Source organism: Martes martes, assembly GCF_963455335.1.
Source record: "Martes martes genome assembly, chromosome: 9".
Taxonomy (NCBI): Eukaryota; Metazoa; Chordata; class Mammalia; order Carnivora; family Mustelidae; genus Martes; species Martes martes.
In genome coordinates, this window is record NC_137896.1 from 23,258,458 (window position 1) to 23,275,588 (window position 17,131).

General features: G+C 36.9%; 1 protein-coding gene across 4 annotated transcripts in view; it reads left to right on the top strand.

Moving 5' to 3' along the window:
- The window catches only part of NCOA6 (nuclear receptor coactivator 6), a 102,498-nt gene that overhangs the window by 16,688 nt on the left and 68,679 nt on the right, over window positions 1-17,131 (top strand). For all 4 annotated transcript variants that reach the window (XR_013967364.1, XM_080812822.1, XM_080812823.1 and 1 more), the window contains exon 2: window positions 1,512-1,588. The gene's annotated coding sequence lies outside the window, so the exon portion shown is untranslated. The remainder of the gene's footprint in view (window positions 1-1,511; window positions 1,589-17,131) is intronic.

The following is a 17,131-nucleotide window of genomic DNA, read 5'->3' on the forward strand; positions in this document are numbered from 1 at the left end:
TCTCCGGGTTGTGAGTTCAAGCCCCACACGTTGGGTATAGAGATTACTTAAAAATAAAGTCTTTAAAAAAAATAATAATTTATGGTCTGTAAGTTTGAAATGATTTTACTTGATCTTAGCCAAAAGGCTGAGAAGTGATTGAAATGATTTCAAAATATAAAGTTAAAAACTCATGTAGAAGAGTCTCTTGGTAAAGTATTAAGGAAATTATTACTAGCCATCTTTTTTTTTTTTTTTTTAAGATTTTATGTTTAAGTGATCTGTGTACCCAACATAAGGCTTGAACTTAAAACCCCAAGATCAAGAGTCACATGTTGTACTGACTGAGCCAGCCAGGCACTCCTATTACTAGCCATCTTTGAGAAGGAAAGGTTTTACACCCAGATAACAAATCTGGAAGACTTATATTTGGCACAAGCTAAAGATATGCTTTTATTTATGAGGGAGAATCCAGAAGAATTCTAGGATTCTTATTTTACAAAGTTGTTTATTTAAAGTATAGCTGTCACACTAGTGTGACTTTAGTTTCAGATGTACACCATAGTGATTTGACAAGTCTCGTCATTGTGCTGAGTTCACCATAAGTGGCATCTCTCACCCTAAAACTCTATTAGAATATCATTGACTATATTCCTTAAGCTGTACCTTTCATCCCCATGACTTACTCATTACATAACTGGAAGCCTGGGCCTACCTCCCACTCCCCTTTACCCATTTTGCCCATTCCCCACCCCCATTACAAATCTATTTAAAACATTTGAATAGAGATATTCATTGGTTAAAGTGAAAGCAGATAGAATAATAATTAAATTAGGCTTTTTAACTTCTTTATGTAGATAGTATAGCAGCTGCGATAGTGCACAGTTGTGAACGTAGGACATCTGTATTTTCTGTTTACTTGTTTGGTTTTTGCATTGTCATTTGTGATGAAAATTTTTTCAGAGGATAAGTAGGAGAATAAATGTTAAATTAAAAAGTATATTATTATCAGTGCATTTATAGTTTTACAACAGAAAGAGTAGGAAAGTGACAAGAAAAGATTTAGTCTGTAGCTGACTACATACACGATCTAGGGCAAATCATGTAATCTCTGTGCGACTGTTTCTGCTTCATACTTCATTGGAATTCTTCAGGATTTCTGCCCAAGACAGATTTATCTGTTTTTTAGTATTTGTTAACTAAAGTATAACACATACAATGCAAAGTACCCGAATGATACGGATAGTAAATTATAAAATGAACACACTTGTATGACGACTATTGATGTTTTTTAAAAAGCTTTCTTGATTATGAAAACTGTTCTTTTTAAGAAACACTGGATTTGAGACTATAAGTAATCTCATGTCTTTTAACAAGCCTTTTTAGAGTGAAATTAGCAGAAACAGTGGTAGAAAGAAGGAATTTGGCCAGTTACAAAAATTTACTTTGAATAGATTTATTTGGCTTATATATTTAGTCTTTTCTTCTGATGTTTCTCTTCTTCCTCTTTGCCCTTTTCCCTTTCTGTCTAGGTCCTGGATGGAATGGAGAGGGGTCCTACTGAACATCTATTATCTTTTCTGAGAGTGGTCAGAGAGTTCTTAAACAGGTCTGTTGTTTATATAGAATACAAATGCAATCTTGTTTTATTAAAAAAATGGATTTCAATTGGTAAGAAAAGGATTGAATTAGATAGAAAAAGAGTTTACTTTTTAAAAATAAGGCATTTTGTTCTTAGTGTCCATGGGGCATTTTAGTTTGGTAGGCTGCATTTGACATGTAAATGGGACCCAGAGCAACTGAATTAAATGAGATCTGCCTATTAGAAAAGCAGTTTCTTAACAGAAAAGCAAGTGAGCCTTATCTTTTTCAGTTATGTTGAATATATGTAACATGGCAGAATTCTTTATTGGTTTCATGAAAAGTACTAAGAAAAGATTAAAAGGTGAATATCTTATCTGTCTATGACTCTGGAGGGGAATGGAGGCCTGAGTAAATCCAAGAAGGAAAACATATGGCCCTCTTTCTTATGTTTTCAGAATTTATAACATTGGGAAAAAAGGTACTTTGCAATCTCTGATTCAGAGAAAGACAAGTATATATAGTTTTGGCATTGTTCCCCTCCCCCCATTTATCTATGTCTTACTCTGTCACCATGAATGAATTTTGTCATTATTCAATCAGATAGAAACCCTAGCATCAATAATTTGCCAAGTTCAAACTTGTCTTCACCTTGGACTCACCTGTTGAACTTGGCAAATTATTGATGCCTTTGCCTCCCTTCCTTCCCTACTCCTCACTCCTTTGTGATTTAATTGGCCTGGGGATATGACAAGGGTTTCGGAACTTTTTTTTTTTTTGTTTTGTTTTTTTAAGATTTTATTTATTTATTTGACAGAGAGAAAGATCACAAGCAGGCAGGGAGTCAGGCAGAGAGAGAGGAGGAAGTAGGCTCTCTGCTCTGCAGAGAGCCCGATGCGGGGCTCGATCCCAGGACCCTGGGATCATGACCTGAGAACTTTTAAGAGGTCCCCAGGTGATTCTAAAGTACAGACAATTTTGGGAACCACAACTTTAGCTAAAGCAGATCTGACCACTATTGCAGCTTGTGACTTTTTTTCCGTAAATAAGAGGAAAAATATTTTGATTTAAGAACTCCGTGCTTTAGAAATAAGTCAGTCAGAGAAAGACAATTATCATATGATCTCACTGCTATAGAGAATTTAAGAAACAAGGTAGAGGATCATAGGGAAAGAGAGGAAAAAATGAAACAAGATGAAACCAGAGAGGGAGGTAAACCATAGGAGACTCAAACTTAGGAAACAAATTGAGGGTTGCTGGAGGAAGCGGGTGGAGGGATGGGGTGGTTGAGTGATGGACATTGGGGAGGGTATGTGTTGTGGTCCGCGCTGGGTATTATGTAAGACTGACAAATCACAGACCTGTACCCCTGAAACAACATTACATGTTAATTAAAAAAAAAAAAAAAGGAACCCATGCTTTAAACCGAAATTCTTACTAGAATGTAAGCCCTGTAAAAGCAGATACTGTGTCTATATTATTTTTCATCATTGTATCTTTAGCATTTAGAACAATATCTGGCATATACTGCGTGCCTAAATATTTGTTGAATGAGTGAATCGTGCCTAAATATTTGTTGAATGAGTGAATGAACCTGTCAGTCTCCAGTGAGGTGAGAGTATGCTTTTAGTGAATACTCCAGGGGTCTGAGCGAGTGGAGTAGAGAGACCAGCCTCTAGATAGAACCAGACTGCCTGGACTTGAATAATGGCTCTGTCACTTACTAGCAGTATGGTTATAAGCAGGTTATTTCTCTGTGCCTAAGTTCCCTCATTTGAAAAAAAAAGGGGGGTTAATAGAATCTGTTTCATGGGATTGTTGGGCGTACTAATTGAGTTCATAATGCAGAGTGCTTAGAACAGTGCCTGATATATAATAGTGTTCTGTAAGTTGTAGCTACTGAAAAATTCAAAACACCCTGGATTCTCTGCCTTTTGGATAATTTATCTGTAGAATACTGTTTGAAGGCTAAGGCAGAATAATGGAAACAGTTGCATTAGATATAGTTAAGGTTTGACGAAGGTGTTGGGTTTTGTTTTTTTTTTTTTTGTCAACTTAATGAGGTGTAATTTACACACAGGTTATCCATTTTATTTATTTTTTTTTACTTGCATCCTTTTTTTTCTTTTTTTTTCTTTTCTTTTTTTAAAGATTTTACTTATCTATCTGACAGAAAGAGCACACAAGCAGGGGGAGCAGCAGGCAGAAGAAGAGGGAGAAGCAGGCTCCCCGATGAGTTGGGAACCCGATGGGGGGCTCGATCCCAGGATCCTGGGATCATGACCTGAGCCAAAGGCAGTAACTTAACCAACTGAGCCTCCTAGGCACCCCCTGCATCGATTTTAAAGTGAAACATGTTTCGGTGGGTTTTGACAGATGTATTTATTAGTTTATACTGTTTATTATGAAACAACCACTACAACCAAGATACAGAAAATTTCCAACTCCCTGAAGTTTCCTTATACTCTTTTGCAGTCTCTCCATCCCAGCACCCCCACCAATATATTGCTTTGCACTTTCAAGAGTTCTAGAAATTCATACATTATGTTCTCTTTCGTGTCTAGCTTCTTTGCCTCAGCATAGTTTTGATATGTATCCATGTTGTTGGATCTATCAGTAGTTCATTCTTTTTTTAATGCCGAGTAATATCTTGTTGTATGGATATAACATGTTTATCCATTTATCTTTGATGGACATTTGGGTTGGTTCCAGATTGATGATTGTGCATAAAGCTGCTGTAAGCATTTTTACACAAGTCTTTGTGTAGACATATTTTCATTTATTGTTGGGTAAATCCCTAGCAATAGAATTTCTGGGTTGTATGGTATATCTAACTTTTTAAGAAGCTGCCAGTTTTATTTATTTTTAATTTTTAAAAAAGATTTTATTTATTTATTTGACAGAGAGAGAGAGAGATCACAAGTAGACAGAGAGTCAGGCAGTGGCGGGGGGGATGGGGAGCAGGGTCCCTGCCAAACAGAGAGCCTGATGTGGGGCTTGATCCCAAGACCCTGAGATCATGACCTGAGCTGAAGGCAGAGGCCCAACCCACTGAGCCACCCAGGCACCCCTGCCAAACAGTTTTAAAGGAGTGAATGTTCAGCAGGATATCTGTCCATTAGTTATCTATTGTTGCATATAATCAATTACCACAAATTTAACAGCTTAGAACAACACATATTTATGGTGGCAGAATTTCCATGGGTGAGGAATCTGGGTATAGCTTAGGTGAGTCCTCTGTGTTGGAGTCTCTCAGAGGCAGTAGTTAAGCTGTCAGGCAGGGCTGGAGTCTCATTTTAGTGCTTGAATGAGGAAGGAACTGCTTCTGAGATCATTTGGTTGTTGGGAGAATTTACTTCTCAAGGAATGTTGAATTAAGGGCTTTCATTTCTCACTGGCTATCAGCTGGAGGCTACTTACTGTTGGTTCCTTGCCTTGTGGCTTCTCTAGTTTGGCATGCTGAGAAGGCAATAATTAAGGTCTTCTAGGGAAATAGAAGTCACCATCTTTTATAATCTAATCATGGAAGTGACATCCCATCATCAACATCTGTTGGTTATAAGCAAGTCACTAGGCTAGCCCACACTCATGGGGAGGAGATTACACAAGGATGTGAATATGGAATAAATTAGTGGCCATCTTAGAAATACTCCTCCCAAAGAAGGCATGGCTTAATGCCTGGCTAGGTCTAGATAGGACTGGGGGGAAAATAACTTGTGAAATTTTCTTTACCTTTCCTTTGTCAAACTGTATGCCTTTCTTCCTTCTGTCTTTCACATCGGCCTCTCCCCACTTCAAGAACAGAGACATTAAGGTCACACTCACAGTGAGATTTTTATCTTGGGTGTTCTTGTTTTTGAGAGATTCAACTAAGACCTCTTCCTGAATCGTTTAGTGTTTATATATTATTATTTATTAATTTATTTTAAAGATTTTATTTATTTATTTATTTATTTGACAGACAGAGATCACAAGCAGGCAGAGAGGCAGAAAGAGAGAGAGGAAGGGAAGCAGGCTCCCTGCTGAGCAGAGAGCCTGATGCGGGGCTCGATCCCAGGACCCTGGGATCATGACCTGAGCCGAAGGCAGAGGCTTTAACCCACTGAGCCACCCAGGTGCCCCACTGTTTATATATTATTTAAAAAAAAACATTTTATTATGGAAATTGAGACAGATACAAAAGTAGAATACTATTATGAACCTCTATGTACTTTTACCCACCTTCAACAATTTGGTTTTTTTTTAACCAATCTTTTATGTGTAATTTACATATAATAACATGCACTTATTTTATTTTGTATCTACTTTGTATTTTGTCAAATGTATGTATCCTACCAATCAAACTATAGAACATTTTCACTCCAAGTTACCTTGTGCCCCTGTTTAATTAATTTCCACCCCAGTCCCAGGCCAAGTACCCATCTGGTTTCTATTGCTGTTCATTTTGCCTGTTCTAAAATGTCATAGAAATGTTTGCACTCTTTTGATAATCAGTAAGTTTTGAGATTCACCCATATTGCACATACCAATAGTTCAGAGTTTTTCCAGCCTTGGCACTATGGACATATTGGGCTGGATAATTTGTTTTTCAGACTGCCATGTGTCTTGTAGAATATTAGCATCCCTGACGTCTGTCCACTATATGCCAGTAGTACTCCCCTCCCGTCCTTTGATTGTAGCAATCAAAAATGTCTCCACATTGCCACTTGTTGGGGACAAAAATCCCCTTCTTTTACTGGTAGATAATCCTTACGATAGTGTTGCTCCTTTTTATTGTTGGGCAGTATTCCACTGTATGGGTGTACTACAGTTTATCCATTACTAATTGATAGATATTTGGGCTGTGTCCAGTTTACTTTCAGTTTCAGGCTCATATGGATAAAGTTGCTAGTAACTTTCTTAAGAAGTCTTTGTATAGACATGTTTTTATTTATTTGGGATAAATATCTAGGAGTGAGATTGCTGGGTCCTGTGATAAGTAAGTGCTTAACTTTATAAGAAACTGCCAAATTGTTTGTACATTTTTATGTTCCCACCAGTATGAGAGTTCCAGTTGCTCTAGATCCTTGTCAACATTTGATATTATCATTCTTTTAATTTAAGGCATTATTTTAGGTGTGTTATTTCTATGTAGCTTTAATTTCCATTTTCCTGATAACTGATGATGTTGAGCATCTTTTTATGTGCTTGTTATAAAGTGTTCAAATCTTTTGCCTGTTTTTCATTGCGTTGTTTGTCTTATTATGGAGTTTCCTTTGTCTTTGCCCTTATGTGTGCATAAACGTACACAATTAGGGAGTGCCTGGGTGGCTCAGTCATTAAGCATCTGCCTTCGGCTCAGGTCATGATGCCAGGATCTTGGGATCGAGTTGTGCATCAGGCTCCTTGCTCAGCAGGGAGCCGGCTTCTCCCTCTGCTTGCCACTCCCCCTGCTTGTGCACTGCCCCCGCCAATGAATAAATAAAATCTTTAAAAAATAAACATACACAAGTAAGAAAATTGAAATAATATAGTTTTATGTACTTTCATATTTAAGACATTTAAAACATTTCTCATGATGTTAAATATTTTCTTAAGATTTAAGCAGGCTCCCCACTGAGCAAGGAGCCTGATGTGGGACTCGATTCCAGGACCCTGGAATGACGACCTGAGCCAAAGGCAGATGCTTAACTGACTGAGCCACCCAGGCATCCCTCATGGTGTTAAATATTTCTGAAAAGATGAATCTTAATGGAGAAGCAATATCTGGGAGAGGGTCTTCACGAGAATACCACTATGTTGGCACAATTTTCTTGAACTTGTCAGCCTCCAGAGAACTGGGAGAGATAAATTTCTGTTGTTTATAAGCCACCCAGTGTGTGGTACTTAGTTACAGCAGCTCAAACAGACTCAGACAAGTGTGAAATGAGCATTTAATAAATTTTTTTTCCAAATATTTGACCAGTTTGTCCCAAACTACAAAATTATCCTCCCCCACAAAGAAATGTGACACAAAATTCATCAATGAACAATCACAAGTAAGTAAAGAGTCACTAACAGCAACCCACAAAGTGTAAGACAATGTTTGCAATTCATATATCTGATAAGGGATTTGTATATAAATTATATCAAGAACTCAGTGTAACCAGAGACAGAGAAGGAAAGAAGGACACTACATAATCATAAAGGGAACAATCCAACAAGATTGCATCAATAGATAGACCATCTAACCCGAAAATCAACAAGGAAACAGCGGCTTTGAATGACACATTGGACCAGATGGATCCAGCGGATATATTCAGACCATTTCATCCTAAAACAGCCAAATATATAGTCTTTTCAATAGCACAAGGAACATTCTCCAAAATAGATGACATGTCAGGCCACAGAACGAGTCTCAACAAATTAAAAAATGTTGAAGTCATACAGTGCATCTTTTCTGATCACAATGCTATGAAACTAGAAATCAGTCATAAGAAAAAATTGTAGAAAGAACACAAATAATGGAGGTTAAATAACATGGTACTAAACGATGAATGGGTCCACCAAGATACCAAAGAGGAAATAAAAGAAAACATGGAGAGAAATAAAAATGAAAACCCCAAAGTCTTTGGGATGCAGCAAAAGCTGTTCTAAGAGGGAAGTTTATAACAATATAGGCCAGCTGCAAGAAGCAAGAAAAATCTAAAATAAGCAACCTAACCTTACCTCTGAAGGAGCTAGCAAAAGAACAAGTAAAACTCTGGATGAGTAGGAGGAAGGAAATAATAAAGAATAAACAGAAATAAATGAAATAGAAACTGAAAAAAACAATAAAACCAATTAACAAACCAGAGCTGCCTCTTTGAAAAGATCAACAAAATTGATAAACCTTTAGCCAGACTCACAAAGAGAGAGAGAGAACTCAAATAAAATCGGGGATAAAAGAGGAGAAATAACTGACGCCACAGGAACACAAAAGGTTATAAGAGAATATTATGAAAAATTATATGCCAACAGATTGGACATCCTAGAAGAAATGCATAAATTCCTAGAAACATAACCCCCGAAAACTGAATCAGGAAGAAATAGAAAATTTGAACAGAATGATTAACAGCAATAAGTTGAATCAGTAATCAGATAACTCCCAACAAATAAAAGTCTAGGACCCAATGGCTTCACAGGTGAATTTTACTAAACATTTAAAGAAGCGTTAATACCTATTCTTCTCAAACTATTTGAAAACATATAAGAGGAAGAAAAACTTCGAAATTCATTCTATAAAGCCAGCATTACCCTCACCCTAAAACCAGATAAAGACACCACAAAAAAAAGAGGCCAACTACGGGCCAGTATCTCTGATGAACATAATGCAAAGTCCTCTACGGAATATTAGCAGGGATGCCTGGATGGCTCAGTCAGAAGAGCATGTGACTCTTAATCTCAGGGTTGCAGGTTCAAACACCACTTTGGGTGTAGAAATTACTTAAAAATATATTAGCAAAAAAAATTAACAAACCAAATCCAACAATATATTTAAAGAATGATTCACTATGATAAGTGAGATTTATTCCTGGGATGCAAGAGTGACTCAGTATTTGCAAATCAATCAATGTAATACATCACATCAGTAAGAGAAATAATAATGATATATGATCATTTCAGTAGATGCAGAAAAAGCATTTGACAAAGTACAACATCCATTCTTGATAAATACCTTCAACAAAGTGGGATTAGAGGGATTATACCTCAACATTATAAAGGCCATATATGCAGCTAATTCCATAATGGTAAAACTGAGAGCTTTTCCCCTAAGATCAGGAATAAGGCAAAGATGTCTACTCTTACCACTTTTATTCAGCATAGTACTGGAAGTCCTAGCCACAGCAATCAGACTAAGAAAAAGAAATAAAAGGCATCCGTATTGGTAAGGAAGAAGTAAAACTGTCACTATGTGACAGTTTTATATATATTTAAGAAATATATATAAATAAATTTATATATATTTAAGAAAAAGAAATAAAAGGCATCCGTATTGGTAAGGAAGAAGTAAAACTGTCACTATGTGACAGTTTTATATATATTTATGTTTTATATTATATTATATTTATATATATATTTATATATTTTTTTAATATATATGTCATGATATATATAGAAAACCCTGGGATACCTGGCTGCTCAGTCTGTAGAGCATGGGACTCATGCCCCATATTAGGCATGGAGCCTACTTAAAAAGAAACAAAAATAACCCCAAAGACTCCACCAAAAAATGACTAGAACTGAAAAATGAGTTCAGTAAGATTGCAGGATATAAAACTAATATATGGAAATCCATTGCATTTTTAAACACAAATAATGAAGTAGCAGAAAGAGAAATTAAGAAAACAATCCCACTCACAGTTGTACCAAAAAGGATAAAATACCTAGGAGTAAACTTAACCAAGAAGGTGAAAGACCTGTATTCTGAAAACCAGAAAACACTGACGAAAGAAATTGAAGATGACACAAATGGAAAGATATTCTGTGCTCATGTATTGGGAGAACCAGTGTTAAAATGTCCATACTACCCAAAGCAATATACAGTTTTCGTGCATCCCTAGCAAAACAGCACCATTTTTCACAGAACTAGAACAAATAATCCTAAAATGTGTATGGAACTACAAAAGTCTCCAAAGAGCCAAAGCAGTCTTGAAAAAGAAGAATAAAACTTGAGGTATCACAATCCAGATTTCAAGATATACTGTGAAGCTATAGTAATCAAAATAGTGTGGTACTGGCAGAAAAGTAGACACATAAAATAATAGAACAGAATAGAGAGCCCATAAATAAACTCACACTTATGTGGTCAATTATCTATGGCATAGGAGGCAAGAATATGTGATGGAAAAAAGTCCCTTCAACAAATTGTGGTAGGAAGACTGGATAGCTATATGCAAAAGAATGAAACCGGACCACTTTCTTTCACCATACACAAGAATAAACTCAAAATGGATTAAAGACCTAACTGTGAGGGGCGCCTGGGTGACTCAGTGGGTTAAAGCCTCTGCCTTCTGCTCAGGTCATGATCCCAGGGTCCTGGGATCAAGTCCTGCATCCGGCTCTCTGCTCAGCGGGGAGCCTGCTTCCCCTTCTCTCTCTCTGCCTGCCTCTCTGCCTCCTTGTGATAAATAAAATCTTAAAAAAAAAAGAAACAAAAGAACCCCTACATTAAAAAAAAAAGACCTAACTGTGAGACCTGAAACCAAAAAAATGCTAGAAGAGAGTACAGGCAGTAATTTCTTTGACATCAGCTGTGGCAGTGTTTTCCTAGATAATGTCTCCTGAGGCAAGGGAAACAAAAGCAAAAATAAACTATTAGGGTAAATTATTATCAAAAATAAACTATTAGGATAAACTATTATCAAAATAAAAAGCTTCTGCACAGCGAAGGAAAAAATTAACAAAACAAAAAGACAGCCACTGAATGGGAGAAGATAATACAAACAACATATCTGATAAGAGGTTAGTATCCAAAATGTATAAAGAATTTACACAACTCAACACAAAAAAACCCCCAAATAATCCAGTTTAAATAAGGGCAGAAGACATGAACAGACATTTCTGCAAAGAAGACATCCCCATGGCCAACAGACACATGAAAAGATGCTCAACATCACTCATTATCAGGCAAACACAAATCAAAACCACAATGAGATACCACCTCTCACCAGTCAGAATGGCTAAAAACAAAACACAAGAAACAGCAAGTATTGGCAAGGATGTGGAGAAAAAGGAACCCTCTTGCACTAATGGTGAAAATGCAAACTGGTGCAGCCATCTCGGAAAATTAAAAACAGAATTAGTATATGATCTAGTAATGCCACTACCGGGTATTTACCAAATATGAAAACACTAATTCTATAAGATATGTGCACCCCTGTGTTTGTTGTAGCATTATTTACAATAGCTAGATTATGGAAGCAGCCCAAGTATCCATCAATAGATGAATGGATTGGGGCACCTAGGTTACACAGTCTATTAAAGCCTTTGACTCTTGGTTTCGACTCAGGTCATGATCTCAGGGTCATGAGATCGAGCCCTGTGTCGGGCTCTGCTTGGCGTAGAGTCTGCTTAAGAATCTCTCTCCCTCTCCCTGTTGCCCATCCCCTTGGCTTTCTCGCTCTCTTTGTTTTTCTCTCTCAAATAAATCTTTTAAAAAAGTAGATGAATGGGTAAAGGAGATGTGATCTATATACACAACGGAATATTTTCCATAAAAAATGAAATTTTGACATTTGCAACAATATGGATGGATCTAGAGGGTGCAGTGCTAAGTGAAATAAGTCAGTCAGAGAAAAACAAATACCATATGGTTTCACTCAAATGTGGAATTTAAGAAACAAAACAAATGAACAAAGGAAAAAGACAAATAGACTCTTAAATGTAGAGAATATACTGGTAGTCATGGGAATGGGGTCGGGGGATGGATAGATGGCTGAAATAAGTGAAGGGAATTAAGAATACACTTATTTTGATGAGCACTGAGTAATGTATAGAATTAGTGAATCACTATATTGTACACTTGAAACTAATGTAACATTGTATGTTAATTGTACTGGGATAAAAATAAAAGAATGATAAAAAGTTAAAGATTAGGAAAAATATATATCAAGAACTCATATATGGGACTCCTGGGTGGCTCAGTCGGTTAAGCTGCTGCCTTCGGCTCAGGTCATGATCCCAGGATCCTGGGATCGAGTCCCACATGGGGCTCCTTGCTCGGTTGGGAACCTGCTTCTCTCTCTGCCTGCTTGTGCGCGCTCTCTCTCACTCTCTCTCTCTGACAAATAAATAAATAAATAAAATCTTAAAAAGAACATATAACTCAATAATAGTCAAATATCCCAATTTTAAAAAGTTGGCAAAGAATTTGAATAGCTATTTCTCCCAAACAAATCATGCCAGTGTCAAATAAATATGAAAATATGCTCAACACCATTTGGCACTAGGGAAATGTAAATCAAAATCACAGTGAGATACTATTTCATACCCACCAGTATGGCTATAATCAGAAAGGTAATAACAAGTGTTGGTGAGGATGCAGAGAAATTGGAACCCTTGTACACTGCTGGTCAGAATGTAAAATGGTGTAACTGCTTTTGTAAAACAGTTTGGCAATTCCTCCAAAGGTTAAACATAGAACATATGACCCAGTAGTTTCACTCCTAGGGGTGTGTGTGTGTGTGTATATATACATACATACCCAAGAGAAATGAAAACATCCACACAAAAACTTGTATATGGGGGCACCTCGGTGGCTCTGCTGGGTAAGTGGCTGCCTTCGGCTTGGGTCATGATCCTAAGGTCCTGGGATCGAGCCCCATGTCAGGCTCCCTGCTCAGTGGGGAGTCTGCTTCTACCTTTGCCTCTGCCTGCTGCTCCCCCTGCTTGGGCTCTCTCTGTCAAATAAATAAATAAAATCTTTTAAAAAAAAACCATCTTGTATACAAATATTCATAGCAACATTATTCATAATAGTGAAAAGTGGAGGCAAACCAAATGTCTATCAATGAATGAATGGAAATGAATGAATGAATGGAAATGGAAATCTGATATTTTTTGGTGAGGAGTATTGTTTGGTAACTTAAGTAACTGTTACTTACTACAACACTTGAAAATACTATTGCTAAGTGAAAGAAGCTAGTCACAAAATACCAGTTATTATATGGTTTCTATTTTATGAGATATCTAGAACAGACACATGCACCTCGACCCTAGACTAAAACTCTTTACCCTATTATAGGTGGATTTATCCCATTAAATTAACAGCAGAATTGCTGAGCATATTAACATATTAGTTGATAGTACGCAGATGAAGATGATGATTAGTAATAGTTCATCTTTATTTCATATTTTATAGATCTTTTCAATAATTATTTTATAAAAAGTAGCATTTATTCAGTACTATTTATTCAGTAAAAAAGCAACATTGAATAAATTAAAAAGTAATATGGAAAGAAAAAAATTAATCACAATACCAAGTAATTGGTATAGTTAATTGTCAAGGATAAGGAGCATAATATTCCATTCCTTAATAAGGTGATTAAGATAGTATTAGGGTTATGAGTTAGGGATAGGGTTAGTGTTAACCATCGTGCAAAATGGCTGTGAGGGAGTAGACGTGGTAAGTGGCCAATCTCTGATGACTATGTAATGAGAGTAGGAATGATCTTGTACCTTTATAGACACTTCCTGAGTGTTGGGTATCAAAGGCCCAGAATTCACACTCTTTATTTGTGCTCAGAGCTTATCTTCCTATGGAGGCTATGAAGCTGAGTAGGAAAAATACATTTAGCCCTGTGGTTAGAAGGGAATTGAAGGCTGTTAAGTACCTGAACATTTGATAGACTTTTTTGAAATAGAATGGAAGGCAGTAAGAGGTAGCAGAATTCTACCTAAACAATTAGAAGTTTACTGTATGATTAAAAAAAATAGCATTGGTGCTAATCATATTTATAACAATTTTTTAGACTTAGCCCTATGTTTAATCCCTTCTCAAGGTTTTTGCTTTTGGTTATCATTCAGATAATATTTTTATGAAAAGTACTCGATGAAAGTATCTTTATATTAATTTCACACTGAATGATGTCTTGGTCAGGGAGAGGGCAGAATTACTATGTCACATTATTTTCCACTTCTTTGCTATTTTGCCATTGTCTTCTGGTCTTACAAAGAAATCTAAGGCCAACCTGATTTCTGGTTCTCTATGACTTCTCTTTTTCTTTGTCAGTTAATTGTGGGGTGCTTTCTTTATCCTCGAAATCTAAAAGTTTCACCAGAAAAAATCTAGTTGTCACTATCTTTTCAGTAATTTTGCCTGTTTTTTTTTTTTAATTCAATTAGCCAGTATATAGCACCTCATTAGTTTCTGATGTAGTGTTCAGTTATTCATTAGTTGCCTGGTATTTTGTGAGCTCTTTTGAGCGAGAGATGCAGAACATTCTTTGACTTAGGAAAGTATTCATTTTCCTTTTTAAAAATCTTTGATTATTGGGGCTCCTGGCTGGCTCAGTGGGTAGAGCATGCGACTCCACTCGATCGATCGCAGGTTGTGAGTTCAGACCCCATGCTGGGCATGGAGCCTACTTAACAAAAACAACAACAACAACAAAACCAACAACTGTGATTATGGTTTCTGTTCATTTGTTTCAGAGATAACTATTAGTTGAAAGTTATTTCTCTCTTCTCTCCTTATCAGTCTTCTCTCATAGTTTCCATTACTTTGTCCTTTCCATCTCTACTATGGAAATTTTCAAATTTGTCATCCCCATACACTTAATTAAGTATTCTACTCTTCACAACTTCTAGGAAAGATTTGAAATCTGAGTTGGCATATTTACTTTTTAAATTATTTTTCCTTTGCTTTTTTCCTCTCTCTTACTTCCACTTTTGCATTTCAACTACTTCTTTTCATTCCTGTCCATGGACTTTGATTTCTCACTTCAATGTTTTATCAGATTTGTTGAGAATAATGTAGTTGATGTCTAAAATTTAACCTGTTTCTCCTTACATATTCACTTTCTGAATTACAAATGCAGAGTTTCCCTTATGCTGTGGAATGTCACATCCCCTCAGTTATTCTTCTTGAAAAAGGAAAGGGCTATATAGGTCTAGCACCTACCAAATAAACAGGATAGATAGGTACCTCACTGGCTACTTGTTGGTACTGTAAATTGTTCTTTCAGATGTTAAGCTAAAGGACTAATTGGTGCCCATAGTTTTGGAATCCTTGTTGTATCTAGCAGTCATTAATGTGCCTCCTACTTGATTGAGGGGACAGGGCCAAAGGGGGACAGGGGGCCACAAGCATGGGTAATTTGACTTTGGAAAAGAATTTGTTTTTGATAATTTGAAGCCTAAGTTACAAATACCTGTGGTTCCTGAATGTAATGCTCCTAGGGCTTATGCTTGCTCACGTCTTCTGTGTCTGTCTTCAAATTCCAAGATGTGTGTACTACTTTGTGTATTATAGAACCTGAAATAGAGAGGGGAAGCCATGGGCATGTAATAGTGCTGACTATTCTAAGTGGGTCTGTCATGGTAGGGTGGTACATATCACCTCTGCCATTGCTGGCTCTGGGGAGAGCTTTTTTTTTTTTTTTTTTTAAAGAGATTTATTTATTTGAGAGCCAGAGAGAGTGAGCACAGGGGGCAGGGTGGGGCAGAGGGAGAGGGAGGGAGAGAATCCCAAGCGGATTCTGTGCTGAGCAAGGAGCAGATGCAGGGCTCCATCTCACGACCCTGAGATTAGGACCTGAGCTGAAACCAAGAGTCAGACACTCAACTAACTGAGCCACCTAGGTACCTCTGGAGAAAGCTGTTTTTTAGAGCACGTAGTTGGAGGAGGTGGTGCCACATGTGGGGGTTAGAAATCTGTTACCTGCCTACCTAGCTCTTTTGTTGTATTTCAAGCCCCATTCCTGCTTTGGGCAGGAAAATAATGTTTGAGTCCAACAGTTCTTTGAGCTGTACAGTCCTAATTTCCAGCATTGTTAGTATCTTTGACTCTCTCTGTTTCCTTAAGTACAGCAGTGAAAATACCAATGAAAAATTAGGGTGGAGGCAATGATAGAGATGAACCAGGTGTTGTTAGGTAGCCTCTGTTTTAATTTACAGCTTGGATTAAATTTTTGAAAGGAGGAAGCTGAGAGAATAGTGCAGAAAACAGCCACTCATGGAAGAATAAAGAGTTAGAGATCTTGACCAAATGATTTCCAGTTCCTCAGGAAAGTATGATTAATGCTGAAGTCAAATAGCCAAGGATTAAAATAATCATAGTGTCCCTAGATCTGGAAAATGTTGGGCCATTGTTTTCTAAATGACAACATGGAAGCTAAGAAGGGTTTAAGTGACTCCAGGGCCATAGAAAGGACATAGAAAAGGGACTCCAAGGACATAGAAAAAAGCCGAGATGGAATACAGGGTGGTATAGTTCACTTTTAGATTCTATTTAGTGTTTTATTTGATTTTCTCATAAATAATTTGGTCTGTATTATATTAAAAAACAAATTTAAAGAAAATCAAATTTTATAATAAGCAAAAGAAGGAAAAGCTTTCATTTCATCACTTTCTTGGAGCAAATTCTTAAGCTACATTCCCCACCTGACTCGGTTTCTTCATATAAGGTAAATTAAATAATGTCTGAAAAGTGTGGTTCTACACTTTGGCCTCATATTAAAATCACCTGGGTAGTGTTTCAGTGCCCAGAGCTCAGGCCACAGTGCAGACCTAGTATGACTAAGGCATTATTTTTTAAAGTTTCCCAAATAATTATAATGTGTAGCCAAAGTTGAGAACTACTCAAGTTCTTTCAAAGCATATGTTCATTTGATCTCAGATATTCTGAGTTCAGTCATTTTAGAGTAGTTGAGACACTTCTAATTAGTGAGTATTGTCCTGAAATAAATGAGATCACTTGGTTCTGATATTTCTGCCAGTTGTGCACTGTGAGTAGGGTAGAGTAGCCCTGGTAAGAAGAGAGTTTGGTATATGGTGGAAGAAACACTGAACTTGAGGTTGAAAGACAAGACTCATGGCGCTGGATCCCAGGACCTGAGATCATGACCTGAGC